At 40.2% G+C, this 24,380-nt stretch overlaps 1 protein-coding gene across 1 annotated transcript in view; it reads left to right on the forward strand.

The window, feature by feature from the left end:
- Nucleotides 1-14,585: 14,585 nt before the first annotated feature.
- The window catches only part of cntfr (ciliary neurotrophic factor receptor), a 667,317-nt gene continuing 657,522 nt past the window's right edge, over nt 14,586-24,380 (forward strand). Inside the window, exon 1 of the mRNA XM_055154209.1 lies at nt 14,586-14,848. The gene's annotated coding sequence lies outside the window, so the exon portion shown is untranslated. The remainder of the gene's footprint in view (nt 14,849-24,380) is intronic.

The raw sequence follows: 24,380 nt of genomic DNA on the forward strand, positions 1-24,380 counted from the left end.
TTCAAGGACCATAAGGGTCAGTTTGTACAATGAACAGAGCGGTTTCAGTGTGGTTCAAGAGGCCTGCGACCATGAGCTGGTACAATAAAATAGATGTGAAAACATTAAAACTGTTCTTGAACGCAATGAAGTCTAGATCTATCTGTATGTATAAAACAAAAGCAAATCTTCTTCACTAAGTATTTTGTGTAACTAAATTTGACATTTTCATCCAGAATGAGGCCAAGGTATTTAACTTCTTTGACTGTTTGACGTGACTATTCAAAAACTCAAGAAACTCAAAAAACTCAAAGTCTGTTTTTTTATTTTTCAGGCTAGCAGCTACGTTTTCTCTTTTGTTCAGATGAGATCGGTGTTGGCGTTAAGGTGGAGCATTTGAGGACCATGCCCCCCCTAGCGGCCACTGGTGCCCCACCCCCCAGCACAGGCCGTTATTATGACTATTTTAAAATGATTCTGATTGGTGCATTTCACTTCGGGCTGAGGGCACAAACTTTACTGTGATATCAATGACATCACAGTCTCTGTTTATTTAGTGTAGTGTGATTGGACAACTGTCCTGTCACTCACGTCAACCTGCTGCGTCAACTCGTAACAGCTTCACGATTAGCAGCAGCTGCTACTTCATCCTAAAGCTCCACACAGGAAATGGCGAGGACAGAGCCAAAGAGCGACACACTGACAGACCCGCCGCCGGGACCCGGGGCTGTCGCTGCCGGGATTGGGGCAGTTGCCACCGGGCCGGGGCTCTCGCTGCCGCCGCCGGGTCCGGGACAGTCGCTCACTGCTCTATCCGCCTTTGCCCGCTCGTTTCTGGGTGTTTGAAATGAGCGTAGCGCAGAGGCATAATTCTACCTGGTGTCCTGGCAGAGTCGGCGTCAGAGCACATCTACTGGAGGGGCATAGGTCACCAGCAGGGGGGGCACTGCCATTTGAGAAATATTTTAACGCGGTGGAGTCATACACAGCAGAAATGCTATCAAACACGTTGTTCTTTAACAGTATTAGGCTAATTATGTGTTGTTATTATTATCATTATTATATAGAAATGATTATTATTAGCTGCAATAGTTGTTGAGGCTGTGTGGTAGACGATACACACACAAGACAATAATAAAAGGTTGAGGTTTATTAAAAAACAATAAGGCCACTGGTTGTAAACATTAAACAACAGCCTCTCGTCAAAAACACCCTGAACAACATCACTGAAAGAAGCAACCGGGCAAGAAATAGCCACGCATCGGGCAGCACCAGGTCTGTAGTGAGCGTGGTACACGAGGGTGCGCCAGTCCAGTCCTGTCCTATAGAGACCTGAGACTTGAGGGACCGGGACTAAACCAGGACTAAACCAGGACTAAAACAGGACCAGTGGCGGCTGGTGGTATAATTTTTGGGAGGGGCACCAAGGCCAAAATTATAAATATATATTATGAATAATATATGTATTATATATATAGGCTGTAGTATTATAACAAATACCAGAAACAGACATTTTGGTTAGTATTGGCTGAACAGTATCAATCAGAGCACAATGAACAGCCAAGCGCAAACTTTACGCAACAACACAACGTAACACACCGCTCACACCCAGACCCAACAACGTCAGCAAAACTACAAGAAGAGGCTATGATCACAACATGAACACAGATGCCGCTCCTACAGCACACGGCAGAACAACCAGAGCTGCTGCTGCTGTGTATGACTCCAAAAATATCTGAAAATATTTCTCAAATGGCAGTGCCCCCCCTGCTGGTGACCCACGCCCCTCCAGTAGGTGTGCTCTGACGCCAACTCTGGATGAGATTGGCAGTTCTAGGGCTGAAATTATCCAAATGATTCACTTGAAGGTGTGTGGAGTTTAAAAACACAATAGAGCACTTCCTGTATTACCACATGACATCATAAGGTGGAGTGTTTTCTGTTTGAGAGAAGAGCTCAGCCTAAATATGCAGGGTTTTTTGTTTTAAACATTTTAAACACATTCAAAGCACTTTACAACAAGGAACCACTCACCCATTCACACACACATTCACACACCAGTGTACGCAAACACTGGGGGCGAGGTGGGTTAGGTGTCTTGCCCGAGGACACAGCGACAGCATTCATTTGTGGGAGCTGGAATCACAGCAGCCAACCTGTGGCTCAGTGGATCTGACCACTCAACCAATGACGATTTGTCAAGATTATGTCAAGAACAGGATTCTAACCACCAACCGGATCAAACGCTCCTTCAACTGAGCTACTGTCGAATGAAAGAAAACACAACTCCAGCTGTGTTTTGGAAACAACATTATAAGAGAAAATGTATCAAACTACAGGTGGAATATTTGGAAATTCACATATTCCACCTATAGTTTTTATTTATTTATGAGGTCAAGTTTGGGTGAGAAGCACATGATATATACTGAATCTTGCATACCTGTTGCATCAACTTGACTTGACGCACACCGAGAGCTCGGAGAGGGTCTTTGGACAAATGTCACTATCCAGCGCAGGACTAAGTGTGGGCTTCAGCTGAGCTCAGTCAAATCCACAGTAGAATTCCCATTAATAAATAATGTGCAAATGCAATGGCAAAATTTCCCAGGGGACAAGCTGGAGTGTGTGGAAAAGTGCAGTGCTGGCTTTATTCTCACTAGTTCATGTCTTGAGGTATTAGAAATGAAAAACAAACGGTGTGTTTGTTCAGACACATGAAAAATTAGGGGATAAACTGCTGGTGGATATTGTTGTTAGACTATATATAGTATGTTAATTTTGAGATAGAAATAAAATATATCAAGGAGTAAAACTAAAACATTTAGTAAACAGTGAAAAAAGAAAGAAAAAAGAATGGCAATATCTCAGATGGTAAAGTGCTTGGCCTCTGATCCAAAGGTTGGTGGTTCAACTCCAGCTCTCGACATAGACAGCATTGACAAAGTGGACACATGTACTGACCCACAGGTTGACGGTGTGATTCCAGCTGCCACGGATGAATGCTGTCATTGTGTCCTTGGGCAAGACACTTAATCCACCTGTTTGTGTGTGTGTGTGTGTGAATGGGTGAGTAGTTCCTTAACGCAAAGAACTTTGAATGTCCTGAAGGTGGACCAGCTTTATATATAAAAAATGTGACAATTTAGAAAAAATAATGGGAAAAAAGCTTATTAGAATGTAAATAAATAAATGAATACATAAAATATAATAAATACATTTTAAAAAATCTAATTTTCAATGTGATTTGTCTGCACATTTGTGGTTACTTTTTTATTAAAGACATTCAATTTTTTTTTTTTTTTTTTTTTTTTTTTTGCGTGAATGCTCATAAAAAGAGTCGGGGTGGGGTTAAATACATTTTCTTCTTCCCACTCCTTTTTGGCCCATTTTTAAAATTTTGTTGTTATTTCTGCTATAATTTCATTAATGTTACATGTTCTATTGTAAGAGTATCAATTTCTTACTTGCCCAAAATAAATATACAATTCTAATTGTTCATTTACAAAATGTACACAAAATATTTAATCATAAAATAAAGTATCACCCAAATATTGTGTTTTTTTTTTCAACCAGAATTTGAGATGTTGCATCTGAAGATGACGTCCACCCATGATGCAACCATCTGACAACCACATCACAAAAGTACATGGTTTGGTTTATGTGTTTTCTTGGTGCTCTGATAAAAAAAAAAAAAAAAAAAAAAAAGCATGTATTTTTACTATTGCTATGAAAAGTTCTTGTGATCAACACTATTACTAAATGAAACTGTGAAGGGGCCCATATTATGCTATTTTTTGAACTATGTTGTTTCCTCATTACAAAGTGAAAACACGCTGTCCCACCTTGTGATGTCATGTGGAAATACAGGAACTACTCCACTGTGTTTTTAAACTCAATACACCTTCCCTAGGATAATTTAGATCATTTCAGCCCTGGTATTATTAATCTCTGTTGAACTAAATGTAAAAGGTATCCGAAAACTACCACTACATGACATCACAAGGTGGAACAGAGCATTCTGAGCTACACAGACTAATAATAATAATTACTCAGACGTGTGAATGAAATAAAACACAACTGCAGGTATGTTTTTGGGAAAGTAACAACATTCTAACATGATTTAAAGAGTTAATTTTGCGTGTTAATGTCATAACTGCTGGATTCAGTGCAATTCCAGCCTCATTTATGATAAATTAATTTTGGCAGAGCACTTATTATTCATTGTTGTAGCTTTAATTCCCTTTTAAACATACTTTTGAATACCTCTGGAGAAGAATTTCATATTTTCTCATTTAAAATAAAGTATCTGCATTTGGAAAACACAATTTATAAACTACACCTCCATTACTAATCAGATATTGAGGCGTTGGAGCTCCCTCTGCTGGCAGCAATGGGAATGAACAATGAGAAAAAGAAGCCTGAAGGACACATACATGCTAATACACACGGGGAGCACAATTTGACTGCAGATCGTGCCAGATGATAGTACTCAGAAGTCCAGATTTTTACCTATGACACAACAATCCAGGCAAAATGCAGATAGAGCATTTTTGAATGTTCAAACAGGAAAACTTTGGAGTAATGGATTAATGAAACAACCGTGAATGAAGCAAAAATGACAACTACAGCAAAATTTTTGATGAGGGGACAACAGTATAACAGCTTAAAAGCTTAAAGTAAATTTTTGCATAATATGTGTTCTTGTTCTAATGAATGCATTTTTTGGGGCAAAAAGCTGTACCCTCTTTAAAGATGCAACGTGTAGCCAGTCCATTCTACATTCTGTTAGAGTCCAGAAGAGTCTGGAACCGGACCACAGAGTCCTAACCTGAGAAGATCCAAACACAGATTGTATGTCTCAAATGCGAAAGACTCCAAAATTCTCATAACATTTAGAACATATACATGACTTTTCTTTCTTTTTTTCCGCAAACTGACCATGCAACCCTCTGATTGGTTAATCCTCCTGTCAAACAAAGGATGATTTTTTAACCTATCTTCTATCTGAGGTTAGATCAACAGTAGAATGTTAGGTGAAGCTGCAGTGACACACATGACCTTTTTGAACTTTTTCATGAGTTCGTTTTATAGGCGAGTTTCATTGTTGACAAAAGCACGTGTTGCATGCTGGGAATTATTTTGGTCAGTGGCAAGAAACACTAATTCAACATCACGGACGGAGCGAGAAAGCACGTAAAGGGTATTGATTCCGGTCGTAATCGCCAACTACCTGGCTAAATATTCACTTCGGCGATATCCACAATGACTTGGTGGAAACTCCATTCACAGCAGAAAAGATGAAAACCTCCAAGAGTCTCGATGTGTTGTTGAACTTGCGAATGTTTGAAATCCATTTAATTCGCCGTTAGCGGTTCTTTTCACTCAGAATACGAAAAAGACATTTTCCTTCTTCCGTGCTTCTATCTGTGCATCCGATAATGCAGCAGGAATTCACCATTATCGGGATAAATAGGCGAGGTTACACACTGTGTTTGACCGCTATTGTGTTTCTTGCCTCTGACCAAAATATTTCCCAGCATGCAACACGGACTTTTAATAACAATGACGTCAGCTGAAACTCGCCTATAGTTACCTTCTTTAAAGATGCGGTGTGTAACTTTTCTAGTGTTGGGTCTGCCACCTTCTTGTCGCCATGGGAATTATTATAGTTTTTGCTTGGAATATTCCACAGAATGATGTTAAAGTTAAAGCCTATTTATTTCAGTGGAAAGAAACAACTAACAAACAGTAAGAATGCACGTATTTCTAAATCGAGCCGATATGGGCCTCATTATAAATCTTACATTCTCTATATTACAACAATTTAATCTAATGTTCAGGCAGATACATGTCCTAATATGTGGCTCCGTTTTTATAAGTTTTTGTGTGTGTCTGTGATTCTGTGCATCTGAATCGGTCATGTGACTCACAGTGTGATCTGAGACTGCACTGAGGCGCTGGCTTTAAATGTTTTTGTGTCTGAAGTAAATAAAAGTGAACTGCAGTGCTGCGTAGGCCAGCAATAAAAATTTGGATCAAAGTGCGAGTGCGGAGCAGAGAGGACTGTTCCATAGACAGAGGACACACACACACAGCTGCTGTCAACATGCTGGATTATACAGTTTTTTTTATGTTTGTTTTTTTCTAATGGACGACTGTTTTGAGTCAGAATTCAAAGGACACTTATTTGTGAAGACTTGTGATTTGAGAGGTGTCTGTGTGAGCTGTGAGTGTTGCAAATGTGCTGGTTTTGAAGCTACTTTTGGTTCTTTCTCATTGTTTAACACTTAGCTTCTGTAGCTCCCACTGTTTTCTCTTCCAGAGGCCTACCGTAAAGTGATTATAGTGGCTGTACACACGTTACTGGGCCTGCACTGATATGTAAATGAGCTGTGAATGGTTCGCTTTTACGCATATTATTACCACGGCGCGTACACATTTACGATAACCACTAAAGGCTAATAGCGGTAGTTTACGAACTTTGTTTACAGGCTACAATATCATGCAAAAATGCCATTAGGCCGGCCTACTGTCTTTAAATATGATTCTAAAGAGTCAAAATAACAGTAAATGTAGCCTATATAAACCCAATTTAAAATCTAATAGAGTCAAATCTAAGTTTTATAATCAGCTGAAGACTTAGAGAATTTTTACATCATTTTATTGGCACCTCCACAGCCCATTTGATCAGTAACATATCGGACCCAAACAAAACAAAAACAAACAAATACAAATACATGTAACTAATTAAATCCCATAGAGAAAAGTTACATAGTGCATCTTTAATACATCAAATGATTCAAACAAAATGAATATTTGTGTTAGTGTCTGGACCCACAATATCATCATGGTAAAATAAAATATATATCATTTCTTATTACAAGCTTTAGAATAATTACAGCTCTTCTTTATAAAGAACATTTCCATAGCTTTTAAAAGTAAGAGCAACCTTTGACCAAAAGCATCCTCTAAAGTTTTTGAAATTATTTTTGTTCTGAAATGCTAATATAACTTAGTAATTTTCACAGTTTAAAACTATTATTACAGTCGTCAAGACAATGGGGAAGGAACTCATGACATTTTAGCAGATTAAAGGTAAAAATGTGTTCTTTATTATAAACTATATGTTCTGCACATACAGCACCAGACTGTTTAGTTATACTCATCAGTACCAGCCTTCTGCTGTGAGCTTTGACATCTGCTAGTGTACATGCATATGTCGTTGCTTTGCCTGAAATGTCCCACAGTATGGCATTAAACTCAGTGTCCACATCAACATATATGTGCTTACTACTCTGTTTTGGAACATCCCAGGCAAAGCAACATCGCCATGGAGACAAGCAGTATATTATGATGAAAGGTGGACCTGTGTCCCTGCTCCCGACAGGCTGCCACATTAGTTTAACCTTGTGCTACGAGCTGGATTGTGAGGGTGAGTTTTCAAACGCACAAGAATCCATCTTATATGGTTCCTGGCTGATCCGTTTGAGTAAGCCAGAAAGTGTATATTTTCTGACAACATTTTCATACTTGCTAACAAGTTACCGAGCATTAGAAATGGTACCCTTGATGATGCGCATTTGTTTACCCAAAAAGTCATTTTAAAATTGAATCATGCTGACTACTGTAATTGGCTAAAACTCTGCTGAGAGTCCATCCTTTTCTCGGACAACATCAACAGGAGCCATTCCAGAATGACAATGGGGAGAACGCAGAAGTTCACGTGACATTATCTCAAGATGGTCATAATTCTTGCTGTCTGTCAATGTAAACTAGTAAATGTCTTTACTCATTAACTCGGCTTATATATCTGCATGAAATGGCTTGACTGACCAGCCAGCCCCTTCTACATTCTGTTAGAATCCAGAAGAATCTGGAACCAGACAAAAGAGTGTGAAAAAACTCTGTCCTAACTTGAGAAGATCCAACCACAGGCGTTAATTTGTTAGCCTGATTCATCAGCTGATTTCACTTTGTGGAAACCTTTTGACCTCGCAGCATTAGGATTCGTTTGCGCGACGGTAGGCAGGTACTTTTTTTATTTAACCAGTCGCTGCTTTTTGGTCGAGGTGTATGTAATGCGCCGGAACACTCACTGGTGTCCAAGTAATTGCCAGCTTCATGGCTATTCTCTGATTGGCCGGTGCGTGGTCTACAACTTCCGGGGTTCTAGGACCTAGTCACTGCAGAGAAAGGAAATTGAGTTGAGGCACTAGTTGGCACCAGCCTGGCTACTAATTTGTAGCATATCTCAAATGCGAAAGACATCTCTCCAAAATTCTTACAACATTCAGACAAATACACAACTTTTCTTTCCTGGGGTAAACCGGATTTTGTTTTTCAATTGATGACTGTACAGAAATACATGTTGTTTCTCAGTCCTTTTTTTTATTTTTTTTTTTTATGCAAACAGACCATGCAACACAGGGGGAACACAGGATATGATTTTCAGTGTGTACATTTCTTTCAAACCTACCTTCTATCTGATCCACAGTAGAATGTCAGGTGAAGATGCAGTGACAAACACGACCTTCTTGGACTTTTTCATGAGTTAGTTTTACAGTTAACATTATGACTAAAGATGACCTTGGTTCAACCATTTTCTTATTCCAAAGCCTTTCTACTATAAATACAGTTGTTCTATAGCCCACACAACGCATTGTACTGTATATGAATTTGCAAGGCTATTTCGAATTGTCAGCGCTAACCTGTGCCTTTCCACTTGCCTCGCCGTTATAACAAATTACTTCCCCGATCGGCCATTTTTCTCAGGTCAGACCACCCTCTTCCTCTGCAATATGGCGCCGCTTTACTTCCTGATTCCTGAGCGCTGTGACTGTGATGAATGCGTCCGGATCAGATCAGCTATTCGTCTGCACGCATGCACTCGGAATGCCCAACCCGCCGCATTTTCTATAAAGACTAATGACTCTTACGAAGCGCGCTGTAGCCATGGCGATCTATGTGTTTGGAACGCTCATCTGTCTTCCTTTACTTGGAGCAGGGATTAGGAATTAAACGTGTGATTACGAAGCGACGGGGTGGCAAGAATTATGAAATCAGAATGGTAGTTTTGGGTAAATTACAAAGACTTACTGAGCAGTTATTTAAAATGTACATTCTTGTGAGCTTGGAGACATGTTAGAATGTTGTTAGTTCATCAAAAACTCGACCCATCCCTGTGCGACAAACATAAATCCACTTCCACAGGGCCTACCGTTACAGCCCAAGGCCCCAAAACAGAAGAAGGACACAGTCACTATTATAACCATGCACAGTCACAACAAGCATTCCTACATCTTCCAACACACACATCCGATCATAGAGGGGAAGAAAAACGGACACATTATGATCATTATTACCATGGACAGGAAAAACAGAATCATTTGGGGAGCCAATCCTAGTCCGCAATGGGCCCTCAAAGTGCCGTGGGCAACGTGGGAATGTTACGCCATCGGTTTTGTTTCGTTCACACATGTAAGTAATCCTTTATTATGAGTCTTTCTACATCTCCAAAGCTCAAAATGCTCTGTTCCACCTTGTGATGTCAATGTGAAGCAATGATTTTCAAGTTAATGGATACCTTTTTACTTCTAATTCAGTAGAAAATGGCTTTCCATGGCTGAAATCATCCAAATAATTCTAGAGAAGGTGTATGGAGTTTAAAAAAACAGTGTAGTGCTTTATGTATTACCACCTGACATCACAAGATGGAAATAGTGTTTTCTGTTTGAGAGAAGAACTCATCTTAAATATGCAGGAGTTGTGTTTTGTTTAATTTACACATTTAACACGCAACTCCAGGTCTGTTTGTGATGAGGAAACAACATTATAAAATAGATTTGAAAATAATGTAACATGGATCCTTTAATTATTATTGGAATTTGGAATGTTGTGATGTCATTTGATAGCTAGGCTGGCGCCACCTAGTGCCTCCACTCAGTTTAATTTCTCCCCAGCGACTAGATCAGGAATCAAAATACACTAGACGGTTTGCAAGAACCCTGGAAGTTGTAGACCGGGCACCCAATCAGCGAAGAGCTGTGAAGCCATGACGTCAAACTCAGGCGCCTGTCTGGGTCCCTTTTGTGGAACAGCACAACAGTAAACAAAGCGGTCGAGATGGATGTAGATGTAGACATATATTCTGTGTAGGCAATGATTCCCGAAACCAAAGATTTTCACTCTCTTATTTGTTTGTGGTATTGTCGGCAATTACTTGGACACCACTGAGCGTTCTGGTGCATTAGATACGTCACGACTGATTGGTTAAATAAAAAAAGTACCCACCAACCACTGAGTGAACGAATCCTAATATTGTGAGGTCAGACGGTTTCCACAAAGTGAAACCGGCTGATAAATCAGGCTAGCCATTTGAGACCATCCACCAGAAAAGTTAGATAGTGCATCTATAAAACATAAACTAACATTATTTATACTTTACCATGGCCATTCAGCTGTGGGCGTGTAAGTTGAAAATGCGCTTTGAGGCCGTGCTTGATTAGATGCTTTTCAGGCTTGTTTGGGGGTAATAGTTGCGATGAGGAGGGAGCTTGTATCAGTCTTTAACAGAAGGTCAGCTTTAAAAGGGTTCCATTGCTGAAAAGGTCAGTGCTTCCAGGTGTGAAGTCCACGGGCCGCAGCAGAATGTGCTGCCCCCCCAACACACACACACCACACACACGTAACAAAGTCTGGGGTTTACTTGTACTCTGGCTGGACACAGTCTGGACTTTGACTAGTGAACCTGAACTTATCTGCTTGAGATAAATAGTTGCCGTCTATGTTCCACAGTATGGCATTTGATTTCATCTATCTTTTCATTTATTCCATTGATCTGATATTATTAAAGATCCTGTATTATGCAAAATGGACTCTTGTGAGCTTTAGGCCATGTTAGAACATTGTTACTTCCTCAAAAACATAGTGGCAGCTACACCTATATCACATTTGATGTAGCAGAAGTCTCTTTGCACCCACACTCGTTCCCCGCTCCACCGCATCCGCCCCACCTCCACCCTGCATCGGCTGACAATTCCCACATGAACAACTAAACAAAAGCGACAGCATAAGCTAAATGTTCTACACTGCAGTGAACACGACATAATAAGTTTATCTACTAGTGTTTATTAATACTTTATCAGTCAGTAATGTTCAGCTGATGTTGACGTGGTGCTTGCGCTTCATGCACCTCAAAGTCCTCGTCCGATTCCGGGTCAAACACATGCGGCTGAACGTGCTGTATCGTCATGATGAATAAAAGTTTATTCCTGCCGCTATCAGGGTGCCACCTGTCTCCCCCTCCCTCCCTGAGATGGGTGGAAGAAGGGCGGCTCACTCAGAGCCTATGTCACTTTTGGAGGGCGGAGCGGTGCTTTTTCAGGACGGACGGGGGGATGAGCAATGGCCGACCTTTCATAGTACCTGGTCTGTGACTGCCTCCAAAAAATCTGTAAGAGTTCATAAGTTCTAACTAATGTGTAATGGATGTTCCAAAACCCAAATTGTGCTTGTATATGTGCATAACATACAATGTGAAAAGAGTTATTTTGCATGAGATGGGCCCTTTAACCAATTTCTTCTAATTGGTCGTGACGTATGTAATGCGCCGCTAACAGGGCTAACTGGTATATTAAGCTTTTCCCAAATCCTGTAGAAAGAAGGGCAATAATGTCTTTCCCCTTGATAAAATTCACCAAACATTCTCTTTGTTCCAGCTTTAAATCCTCGATCTTGGGAATCGTTGCCATCACAGAATGTATTGCTCTTCGCTGATTGGCTGGTGCCCGGACTTGCGCTTCCAAATCATCTTCGTGGGCCCATTACACGTTCCCTAAATGAAAATTGCATATTACAGATTTTGTGAAGGGCCCCTCCCTGCTCTGGGTAAACTGTACCCTTTACCCCCACTCCCAGTCCGACGCCCCTATATGTAGTCGTAGTTTTCAAGTTAACATCTTTTACATTTTACACAGTAGAAATTGCCAATCAAAGGCTGAAATGATCCAAATGATACATGAGATAGTATGGAGTTTAAAAACACAGTAGAGCACTTATTGTATTACCTCATGACATTACAAGGTGGTGTTTTATCAGAAAATGTAGATTAGAAAATAGTGTCATACGGGCTTTTTTACAAACAAAGCACGTTTAAAATGCAAGATTTTGTGACATGTTTCAAAAGAATTGCCAGTTTAACTTTTCAGAAACAGATTGGGAGTGAAATGATTGGTCTTGTGGTCATTAGTTACCACATAGTTGATAAGCCTTGAGCAAGCCTTCCAATGCTTCATTTTTCTTTTATTCAGAAAGCCAAATGGGGAAAAAATGAGAAAATTACTTCCGGAACCAGAGGGTGGGTGGTCACTGTTGAGCTCCATTATCAAGCACGTACCCAAATCTTTTTTTATAGACTGAAATTATTTTAAAAAGGAAGAATAAAAAATCTCACCAGATCGTTTTCCACACTTGTGCTTTGATATCTCTAATTTTATCTCGTGAGAACTCCAAGGATTTATACTGAAACTTTGCAGCTGACGCCATCAACCATTCCTGTTAGAGCAGAGGTCGCCAAACTTTTTTCTCTGGGGCCACATTATCGCTCCTGACTGTGATGGCGAGTCGTTCATATAACAGAATTGTATGACCCTGACGACGGTATATACATATATATTTATATTCTTTGAAAACTGCTACACTTTCTTTACATACCACACAAGCTGCACGGTCCTTACACTGAACAAAAAAATTCGCTCATACACAGTTCTTTGAAAACTCGGCACTCTCTGTTGAGTTTTTGTGTTTTAATACTAGGCATTTCGCTGTCCTTAACTGAACTACAGAACTCTATGACTGTCACTGTTTGATCTCGAGCTTGTCAGGTGACGAAAAAAAAAAATAGAGGCAAAAGTAAATACGTCATATAATTATATCATTTTAATTGAAAAAAATCAAGATAATACAAGATGCAGACATGTTATTATTTGCCAAAAAAGTAAAAAAAAGAATTAAAATAGGCAATGGCAACTTTTGAGGATTGCCTCATAGGGCCAGGTCAAGTGGTGAGGGGCCGGTCAAAGGAGCGTGGCAGGCCGGAGTCGCCCGCGGGCCTTAGTTTGATGACCCCTGTGTTATAACTACAAAAGAGTCTCTTACACATGATAAAACTACAGTCACAAGCTGAGTAACATTTGCCAACAGTTTTTCAGTTAGTCACTCTCACCTTTTTGCAGAGGTGGGAACTTGCAAGTCATGATTTGGACTCGAGTCAGACTTGAGTCACTATTTTTAGGACTTGAGACTTGACTTGATAAAATAGACTGGCTTGGACCTTGGACTTGAAGGTCAGTAGCCTGGGGCTTGACTTGGACTTGAGCCCTGTGACTTGAGAAGACTTGATGCTTCTCTTAAAAAAATCTATGTTTTTAGAAAATACTTTTCTTTTAATTTGATAAATGTGGTGCTGAATTTTACAGGAACAATCTGGAACATGTCCCTCCCACTTCTGTTTAGTACTTTGAATGAAACTGAAGTACTGTGAGGTGGTATCCTCAAATGTACAACAGTAAAATACAATACAATACAGTAATATACAGTACAATACAGTACAGTAATATACAGTATATACAGTACAATGCAGTAGTATACAGTAATATACAGTACAATACAGTAAAACAGAGGAAACAGGATAGAACATGATCCTTTCATTTCTACATGACACAATAACAGTTATTGAGCACTTTTAAATCTTAATTTAAAAAAAAAGGAAAAAATAGCATTTCTACAACTCTTATACAAATACTCATGACTTTTTAAGTACAGTTTAAAAGTCATGTAAATAATAAAAATCTATGCTATATTTGATACTTTGGTTTAAAGACTTGAAATGACTTGAAGCTCAAAGCAGACAACTTGGACTTGACTTGGACTTATGAGCCAGTGACTTGAGACTCGACTTTGACCTCAAGTCCCGAGTCAAACACAGGCAAGTCCAAGACTTGAGACTTACTTGAGACTTGCAGAACAATGACTTAGTTCCACCTCTGTCTTTTTGTCAAATTAAACTCCTAAACAGGACCGTGAACTCTTGAAACTTTTTTTTATGACTACATGCTTTGGTATTGAATAAACAACACAATCCGCAAATCACAAATTCAACAACAACAACAACAACAACAAACATCAAATTGAATAACCTACATTGCAATTTTTCTTTTTCTTTTTGTAATTCCGTGTGAGGAAACAAATGTATTTTTCGTCTTTTATTATAATTCCGAGTCTTAAACAGCTTATAATTTCTACTATTCCGTTTGGAGTCGTCGCACCTGCACCTGTTCAGATCTGCTTGCTCCTATAAAATCCTTCTTCCCCGAGCGTGTGTGTGTGCGTCTGTGTTCGTTCTTGTGCGTGCGTACACCGGTAGGCTGCCGTCACTTCCCCGGGCCGTGGCTAGGGGGCGCGCCGCGGTCGTGGTGCATCTCCGGGCACAGGAGACAGCGCGAGAGAGGGAGAGGGAAAGCGAGAGAGAGGAAGAGAGAGAGAGAGAGGCTGTGTCGGTAACGCATTGGAGCCTGTGTGCGCTGGTCACATGGGGAGAGCAGCCTGGTTAAAACAGACTGGAGCTCGCGCACTCACGGCACAGCACTGCGAGACGTGGACACTGACGCACGCGCTGTCCACCGTACCGTAGCTCCTTTCCCCCCACTTGCACGCGGACACACATGCTCGGACACGGCAACTTATTCCCCGTATCGGACTGACAGCGAGACGCACGCCGGAATATCTTACGCTACTACTATTTCACTGGACATCAACGAGTGACACATCGGAATTAACGCTAAATATTTTTGGGGTACACCAGAAGCGCGCCGTAAGTACAATTATTTCATTATTTTGAGCTGTTTTTTTTTTTTTTTTTTTTTACGCACAAGGCGATGCCAAGCGGGGAGAGTTGGCTATCAGTGACCGGACAGGAGTGGATGAGACGCGGGGCAGCATCCGGATACGCGCTCCATCCGCTCTTGGATCTATCCGCGCACGGTGCCGCTGGTGAGACGCGTGCGCACGGGCGAAGTGGAGTGCCCAAGCCGGCTCGGAGCTGGAGGGGACCCCGGGTGCGCTTCGCCGGGACCGCTGAGTCAGTGCGCCCCGCTGTCGGTGCCGCTTTCCCCGGGTGTCGCTGTCGTTGGTATGCCGGGCGCGTTGTGGCGCTCGCGTCGGGATGGTGGATAGCGAAGACGCACGCTGGTTACGGTGTGATTTATGTACGGTCATTGATATGCTGATGGAGCGGCAGAGGCGTCCGTGCGCTCCCGGGGATGCTCAGAGGACACTTTGCTTACTTTCGGTGCCACTTATCAGTACGCGTAATTGTTTTGGAAGTATGTCCTCTTGTCCTGATCTCCTTTAAAGTTGGGCTGCGTAACTTTTCCGGTGAAGGGTCCACCACGATATTTCTTTGCCTAGAATGTTCCACAGTGTGACATTAAACTCATCTAATATCGTTAATGTCCATTTAGAGTCTATAGGCACAGTTATAGGTCAGATCTGTGGAGAAGTGACCCACTATCATATACAGTAAGAATTCATGTTTTTCCAAATATTTTTTTAAAGCAATGAAAATGTATTTGTAAAATGTAAACTAGATACGTTTAATGTCACACTGTGGAACATTCCAGGCGAAGCAATAACATAAGCAGATGGCGGGCCGTCTATCAGAAAAGTTACGTAACTCACCTTTACTACTTGCTTTCAACTTTCTAAACTTAAATACTGTCAGACACTTCTACAAATATAAATTATAACGCACTGCATAAAAGCAAGATTTCACACACCATCATGTTTTTAATTTTGTTTTGTTTTTGTTTTGTTTTTGTTTTTTTTCTCAATCGTCAAAGTTGCTACTTATAGGGATAGTGATGTAAAGGCGCACTATGGAACATTTCGGTCACTTGCTTGACTTCAAGGAGATGTTATTGCATAGAGCGGAATGTTCCACAGTGAGGGATTAATTAAATTTAACGATGTCCGTGAAGACGAGCAGGCGAATATACCGATGTCCAGAAGTCGTGGAAGATGTAGTTGGAAGCTTTGTAATCACTAAACATAGCATTTTTTTTATTATTTATAAATTTTTTTCTAGACAGATTTTTTTTTTCCTTTTTTTTCTGAATTCTTTCCTATTTTTAATTTATTAATTTGTTTTATTTATTTTTGATTGATTTATTTATTTTTGATTTTTTTTTAGACCATTTTCACTTTATAATAAGTAATTTCTAGACAGAATCTAGTTTTAAATTTTTATTTCTGAGTTCTTTCCTTCTTTTTTTTTTTTTTTTTTTTTTTAATTAAGTCCATCTTTTTTTTTTTTTTTTTTTTTTTTTTTTTATAAGAGATAGGCAGAGGTAAGAATTCCCAAAATACTTCACTGCTCCATTGACTTACATTCCACAAGTGGCGCATTCCTGGTTGTGCGTTGAAAGCAGGGATTGCGAAGGATTTTTTTTTTTTTTTTTGGGGATGCTTGGGGAGGGCACAGGACAAGAAAGAGTTAGGAATGAAGGAGAAAGTTAAGCGAGGGGGAGGAGGAGACGAGAGGGAGGGGGTGAAAAAGAGGAGGAGGAGGAAAGCGGGGTATTGAAAAGGCTGCAACTGGCTCAGACAATCAGCGAAAGGATCCTAGTACCTTTGGCAAATTGCAGTACTTTTACTTCTATCGACGCGGCCCCGTTCCGAACGCGGGCTGTACTGACGGTGAAAGTGTGCAATCTTGAGACTCACAGGTTTTTGAATTCTCTCACAAAATCTGAAGAATGAAAAAAGAAAGTGAAGGTGGAGAGAGAGAGAGGAGGAAGCGGAGGGGAGAGGTATTCAGAAGACACTGGCTTGGACAATTAGTGCACAGGAGTCTGCGAATGCTTTTGTTTCTGGGTTTTACTTCTACAGAACAAAAAGACAGAGAGAAGCTCAGAGAGAAAAAGGAGATGGAGAGACGGGTGGCACACAGAGAGAAAAAGAGAGAATGAGAAAGAGGATGGAATCATGGAAGGAAACAGAGAGGAAAGAGAAAGAGACATTGAAATGACTTTTTTTTGTATAATTAAACCAAAAAGTCCACAGTTACTAGTATTTCTTCTACTGTTGTTATCCCCGATTTCAATTATGACTACTTCTAGCATTAGTACAACAGACTATGGATACTACTACTACTACTACTACTACTACTACTACTACTACTATGACTACTACTGAGTTACTTTATCCTGACAGAATCATTAGACAAGGGGAGATGGACTGAGTGAGAGGGTGCATTGGAAAGACTAGTGGAGAGGAGGAGAGGAGACAACAAAAACTACTACTGCGCCCACTACTATTAGTACTACTAGTGGTACTACTAATACTGTTACTGCTACAATTTCACCCAGAATCTTTTCCTGTCTAAAAGATAGTTTAGACAGGGGGAGATGGATGAAACGAGAAGGGGCATTAAAAGTACTGACGTCGCTGAATGAATAGGTCAATAAGGAGATTACTGCTGCTGCTACTACTACTATTACTGCAACTACTACTACTTGTTACTATTACTATTACTGTAGCTGCTATGTGTAGTCTTCATAAAAAGAAAGTTTAAATGAGAGGAGATAGAAGCACTGAGAGGGAAACTTAAAAAAATAACACAGCTTGGCCAATAAGGGTACTACTACTACTACTACTACTACTACTACTACTACTACTACTACTATTTACTATTACTACTACATACTATTACTACTACTTACTATTACTACTATTTACCATTACTACTACTTACTATTACTATTACTACTACTTACTATTACTATTACTACTACTTACTATTACTATTACTACTTCTTACTATTACTATTACTACTACATACTATTACTATTACTACTACATACTATTACTATTACTATTACTTACTATTACTACTGCTACTACTTGTTACTTTTACTGTTACTACTACCTCTGCTTGTTGCTATTACTATTACTGCTACCACTTGTTGCTATTACTATGACTACTACTTGTTACTATCACTACTACTACTACTTGTTACTATTACTGTTACTATTACTTGTTACTATTACTACTATTTGTCACTATTACTGCTGCTGCTACTAGTACTACTACTGCTACTACTACTACTACTACTACTACTACTACTACTACTACTACTAGTAGTAGTAGTAGATACTATTACTATAAATACTTGGTTACTATTACTATTACTACTTTTTGCTATTACTATTTCTATTACTATTACTACTATTACTATTAATACTACTACCGCTTGTTACCATTACTACTACTACTACTACTACTACTACTACTACTACTACTACTACTACTACTATTACTACTTGTGACTATTACCACTACTACTACTACTAGCACTGAACAAACTGTGCAGTGAAAGAAAGTTTGGACAGGGGCTTTGACGGGGCATTGAAAAGGCTGACACCATTGGGACAATTAGCCGGCGGGGGAGTGGGCCCTGGGGTGCTTTTGGGAGCCTGCCTCTGGGCCCTGGACTCCGGCCGCCGGGTCACGAGATGCCCTGACCCCTCCAGCGCTCCGGCCTGCATGGGAGCCATTATCACAGCCTGATTGATTAGCGGCCAGCGGAAATCCCTTTCTCTCCACACTTCTCCGGAGAAAGACGGGAGGTTTTTGTTCCTTTGGCTTGCTGGTTAGAGATCAGTTTAAGTTTTTTTTAAATTTATTTTTTTACTGTTGTCACTTGCGGTGGTCCTGGTCCCATATATCTTCTCCTACACTGGTGTTGTAAAGTCTCTTTTGTGTTTTGTTGTCGTGACAAGACTGGACACTTTTCTGGTGGAGGTCGCTTGTCTAAATAGAAATTTTATTGCTTCGCCAGTATAGGTGGGTAGTACTCTGTTACGTTTACTTGTGTCGCTTTTCACATACATTGTACTTTTCTTTTCAGCGTACTTTTCTACCTTCATAGTTTTACTCCTACTTGAATATTTTTTTGTTTTGTTTTCTTTTAATTGAAGTAAAAGCACTCTTACTTGAAGTCTACAAAAAGATTTATGTTGACAATATGAAAGGATTTGAACATTTGTATTTCCCATACGCGTCTTCGGAAACGAGTTAGTTCCGTGTCGATCTTTTGTGCATTGTTTGATTTGTTTCGTTTTGTTATTTGTGTCGCTCAAATTGTTTTAACTTATAAAAGATGTTAAGTCCCAGCGGTTTCTCTTTCAATTTATTCTTACTTGAACTATTTTGTACATACTTCTGTTTCTCAGGAATGTACCATAGTCTGGCATTAAACTTGCATTTGGAGGCACCAGGTTTTAGCAATAAAAAAAACAAACAAAAACAAAACTGTAAGTCAGTTAATGCAAAAAGTGTAGCAAGCCGAGAATTTACCCTCGAACCAGAAGATCCTGATTTTCACTGTTTAGCAAAGTGTCCGTCAAATGATTTTTCCATGGAGATGTTATTGCTTTGTCCGTTTACATTAAATTGTTCCAAGTTACAGGTCAGCTCTGTGGAGAGGCGACCCCACTCACAGTCAGAATGTCTGTTTTTCTAGGGATTTTTGAGCTATAAAACCACCTGTAATTGAATAAATGTATGGTTTAATGTCATATTGTGGAACATTCCAGACAGAGACATACGACGTATCCATAGAAACAAGCAGACGACGTTACACAATGCACCTTTAACTCATTCTTGACGAAAAATCATTAGTTGAAGCTCTCAAAATGTGATAAGTTTTCAAAGGTTTCAGTGCAGTTCATCACTTAGAGTCATCAGGTCCAGAGTGAGGGGAGTAATAATCCTCAGGACAAAAGTGACATGCATGAAAATATTAAATTGACATAAAATACAGCTTTTGACGTATTTAGTGAAGAAATTATTGTTGCAATTTCAGATGTTATGTTACAATTTTGCTTAGTTGCATTTACTTATGTTTACTTCTACCACTACTACTTATTTTCCTACTACTATTTTAAAATTTTGAACCAATGAAAGTAAAGTTTAGATTTGGTAGATGATTGAAACTACTCTGACACAACTTTGAAATTACTACTACTGCTTTTTGTACTTTTATAGTCTATAAATCCAAAACAAAAAACAAAATTTCACATTGAAAATACTGCATGATTTCTCATTTTCAATTCTTGTTTTTTGGAATTATCCATTATCTGAAATGTTTTATCAAATTACATGAACTGCAATTTTAAGAAGTTATGTACAGTTACTCAGTATGTAGTATTTTTTGTCAGATATTTATTATTGCTTCTACTACTTCTTTTCATCTTCAAGGCTGAGGTGAAGTGCCAACGTCCAAAAATTCATCTTTGAAAATCTTTCTTTTTCACTGTAGAATTGTCTGTTGTGATGTTTGTGAAATCGAGCTTTCCCCTTTTTCAAATTTTCATGTATCCTTCAAGTTGCTTTTTGACTTTGCGTGCTGTTCCTTGGGGGATTTTGTTGCTATGCACCTGTGGCTGATTTATTTTGTGAGGAACACTGATATCAAAATAAGACCAAATAAAAATTCACTCAAGAAACACGCTTGGGGAATAACTTAAAGTAGGCCACGAAACTCTTCACTCACTTTGCGGATTCTCTCGCTCCAATCTTAAAGGTTCGTTATTACGCAAAATTGGGTCTTGCGAGTTTGAAGCCGAGTTAGAATCATCATCAGCTTCAAAACTTACTTACAGGCTTGATTCTAGTGAGGTTGTATGGAATTTAAAAACACAACGGAGCACTTCCTGTATCACCACATGACATCAGAACGTGGAACAGAGTGTTTTCTTTTTGAGAGAAGAACCAAAATATAGACGAATGTTGAGCGACAAAACTCGGCAAAAATAAAATGTTTAAGACTTGATGCTAGTGAGGTTGTATGGAATTTAAAAACACAGTGGAGCACTTCCTGTATCACCACATGACATCAGAACGTGGAACAGTGTTTTCTGTTTGAGAGAAAAAACAAAATATACACAAAGGTTGAGAGACAAAACTGACAGAAAAAAAAAAAAAAGTTGAAGAGTTTGGTCTTTAGTTTCTTTTTACTCCATGGAGATACTACCTGGAATGTTCCGCAGTATGGCATTAAACTTATTTATCTCTACGGAGACAGCAGTTGACACCGCAGGGCCCAGTTACATGTCAGATCTGCGGAGAGGCGAGCACGATCGCCGTTAAGAATGCGAATTTGTAGGTCTATGAAAACCCATCGCAGGACCAGAAAAGTCACACGGTGCACCTTTAAGTCTCGATTCGCTTCTCCCGTTCGGCTCCCTCCCTCCCTCCTCTCGGACTGGATGGGTGGGGTGGGGTGGGGGGCGGAGGGGTGGGTGCTAGGTGGGGTGTGGGTGGTGGGGTGGGGGGCCCGGGGGTGATCAAAGCGCTCCGTGTCAGACCGAGCTAAGTCCGGCCGCTCCTAAACAGGCCGGCGTTTTCATGCCTAGTTGGTGGTGGAACGGTTGGGAGGGGGAAAAGGGGAAGGGGGGAGAAGGAGGGGTGGAAGGAGAGGAGAGGAGAGGAGAGGAGGGGGGTGTCAGTGGAGGGGAAAAAAAAAGGAAAGAGATGGACAGAGGGAGTGCCAGAGAAGAGAGAGAGAGAGAGAGAAATAGATCGAGAGGGAGATAAAGAGAGAGAGATCGGGAGAGAGAGAGATCAGGAGCGAGGGATAGGAGAGGGATTGAGAGAGAGTGATCAAGATAGAGAGATGGAGAGAGAGGGAAAGAGAGAGAGAGATCGGGAGAGAGATCCAAAGAGCGAGAAATCAAGAGAAAGAGAGATAGATAGATAGAGAGAGAGAGATCGAGAGAGAGATTGAGAGAGAGTTAGTGATCGAGGGAGAGATCAGAGAGAGAGAGAGAGAGAGCGTGGGAGAGAGAGATAGAGAGATCAAGAGAAATCGGGATAGAGAGAGATGGGGGAGAGGGAAGAGAGAGATTGGGAGAGAGAGAGACATCGGGGAAGAGAGAGCGAGAGAGATTAGGAGAGAGAAAAAGAATAAGGAAAAGCGATAAAGAGATTGGGAGAGATAAACAGTAAGGAAGAGAGATAAAAAGATCGGTAGAGAGAGAGAAAAGGACCAGGAGACAAAGATAGTAAGGAAGAGAGATAAAGAGATCGAGAGAGGTAAAGAGAGTAAGGAAGAGAAATAAAGAGAGTAAGGAAGAAGAAAGAGAAAGAGAAAGAGATAAGAAGAGAAAATAAAGAGAGTAAGGAAGAGAGATAAAGAGATCGAGAGAGGGAAAGAGATCGGAAGAGAGAAAGAGAGTAAGGAATAGAGATAAAAAGATTGCTAGCGAGAGAGAAAAGGACCAGGAGACAAAGATAGTAAGGAAGAGAGATAAAGAGATCGGGAGAGAGAAAGAGAGATCGGAAGAGAGAGATAAAGCAATCGAAAGAGAGAAAGAGTAAGGAAGAGAGATAAAGAGATCGAGAGAGGGAAAGAGATCGGAAGAGAGATAAAAAGAGAGATCGGGAGAGACAAAGAGTAAGGAAGAGCGATAAAGTGATTGGGAGAGAGAGAAATAGGTCAGGAGAGAGAAAGACAGTAAGGAAGAGAGAGAAAGAGAGTAAGGAAGAGAGCTAAAGAGATCGGGAGAGAGAAAGAGTAAGAAAGATAGATAAAGAGATCGAGAGAGCGAAAGAGAGAAATAGGTTAGGAGACAAAGATAGGAAGGAAGAGAGATAAAGAGATAGGGAGAGAAAAAGAGTCATTAAGAGAGACAGAGGAAGAGAGAGTAACATAGAGATAGAAAGAGAGAGAAGCGCCGAGAGAGAGTCGAGAGACAACGAGAGCGCCACAATAGAAAGAGAGACACAGAGAAAGAAGAGAGAGAAGCAGAGAGAGAGAGGGAGCGAGGGAGCAGACGGGGTTTGGATGAACGTCAAACGGGGTATAAAGGAGAAAGGAGAGATTTTGAATGAGATGACAGATGCTACATGGTTTGGAATTGGCCGCTACACTGGAATGTGAATGAATTCAAATGGACTCAGTAGCTGCTGGCGAAATTCTCTATAGTATTCTGTTTGAGTAGTCCATAAAAACTGACCAAAACGAAACAAAACAAACACAAATTTTATTCTTATTTGAGCATGTTGTAATTGAAAGTTCTTTAGATTCACCATAAAGTCGTTTTGAGCCTCGTCGAAAAAAGTGAAATCCAAATTCTCAAGCGTCTACGAATTTGAAAGTAGAGAGTAATTCGTAAAAATAAAACTTTTAAGGCGTCGGGTTTTCAGCGTGTTTGTGCGTTTACCCCTAAACCAGAAGATTTGTGGTTCAGCGCACTTAATCCACACCGTGATATTACATAACGCTTCTAATTCTACTATTCATTGGCCTTAAAATGTCATTATTCAATTTGCATTCTCAAAATTCCACTCATACCAATATCCCCATCTCTCTCTCTCTCATTCTGTCAGGCTTTTTCACATTCTCTCTCTCTCATTCTCACATTTTCTCTCTCACATGACACCTCGCTCTTCTCTCTCTCTCTTAATCTGTCGATCTCCTCTCTCATTCTCTCTCTCTCCCCCATCCTGTCTCTCTTTTCTCTCCCCTTCTGTCTCTCTCTCAAATTTTCTCTTCGGTTTCTCTCACATTCTGCCTCTTTCTCTCTCCCGATCTGTCTCTCTCTTCTCTTTGTCTCTCTCTTTTCCGTCTCTCTGTCTCATTTTGTCTCTCTCTTCTCTTTGTCTCTCTCTTTCTGTCTCTTTTCGCTCTCTCATTCTCTCTCTCTCTCTCTCATTCTGTCTCTTTTTGCGCTCCCATTCTCTCTCTTTTGTCTCTTCCTCTCTTCTCTCTAACTCTCTCCCTTCTCTTTTCTCTCCCATTCTCTCGCTTCTGTCTCTTCTTCTCTTCTCTCTCATTCTCTCTTCTTTCTCTTCCTCTCTCTTTCTCACTCTCTTTTCTCTCTTACTCTCTCCTCCTCTCTCTTCTCCAATTTTCTCTCTTCTCTCTCTCATTCTGTCTCTCTCTCTTACTCTCATTCTCTCTGTCTTTCTCTTCTCTCTCTCATTCTCTCTTTGATTCTGTTTCTCTCTTCTGTCTCTCATTCTCTCTTCTGTCTCTTCCTCTTTCTTCTCTCTCTCTTCTGTCCGTATCTCTCTCTTTCATTCTGTCTATCTTCCGTCTCTCTCCTTCTGTCTCTCTCTTCTGTTTCTCTCTCATTCCGTCTCTCTCTCTTCTTTGTCCTCTTGTCTCTCTCTCATTCAGTTTCTCTCTTCTGTTTCTCTCTCCTTCTGTTTCTCTCTTCTGTTTCTCTCTCCTTCTGTTTCTCTCTTCTGTCTCTCTCTCATTCAGTTTCCTCTCTCTGTTCTCTCTCCTTCTGTTTCTCTCTTCTGTCTCTCTCTCTTATTCAGTTTTCTCATTCA

Source organism: Boleophthalmus pectinirostris, unplaced genomic scaffold (genome assembly GCF_026225935.1).
Source record: "Boleophthalmus pectinirostris isolate CB_2022bp ecotype Guang Dong unplaced genomic scaffold, ASM2622593v1 HiC_scaffold_18, whole genome shotgun sequence".
In the NCBI taxonomy this organism is placed as follows: domain Eukaryota; kingdom Metazoa; phylum Chordata; class Actinopteri; order Gobiiformes; family Gobiidae; genus Boleophthalmus; species Boleophthalmus pectinirostris.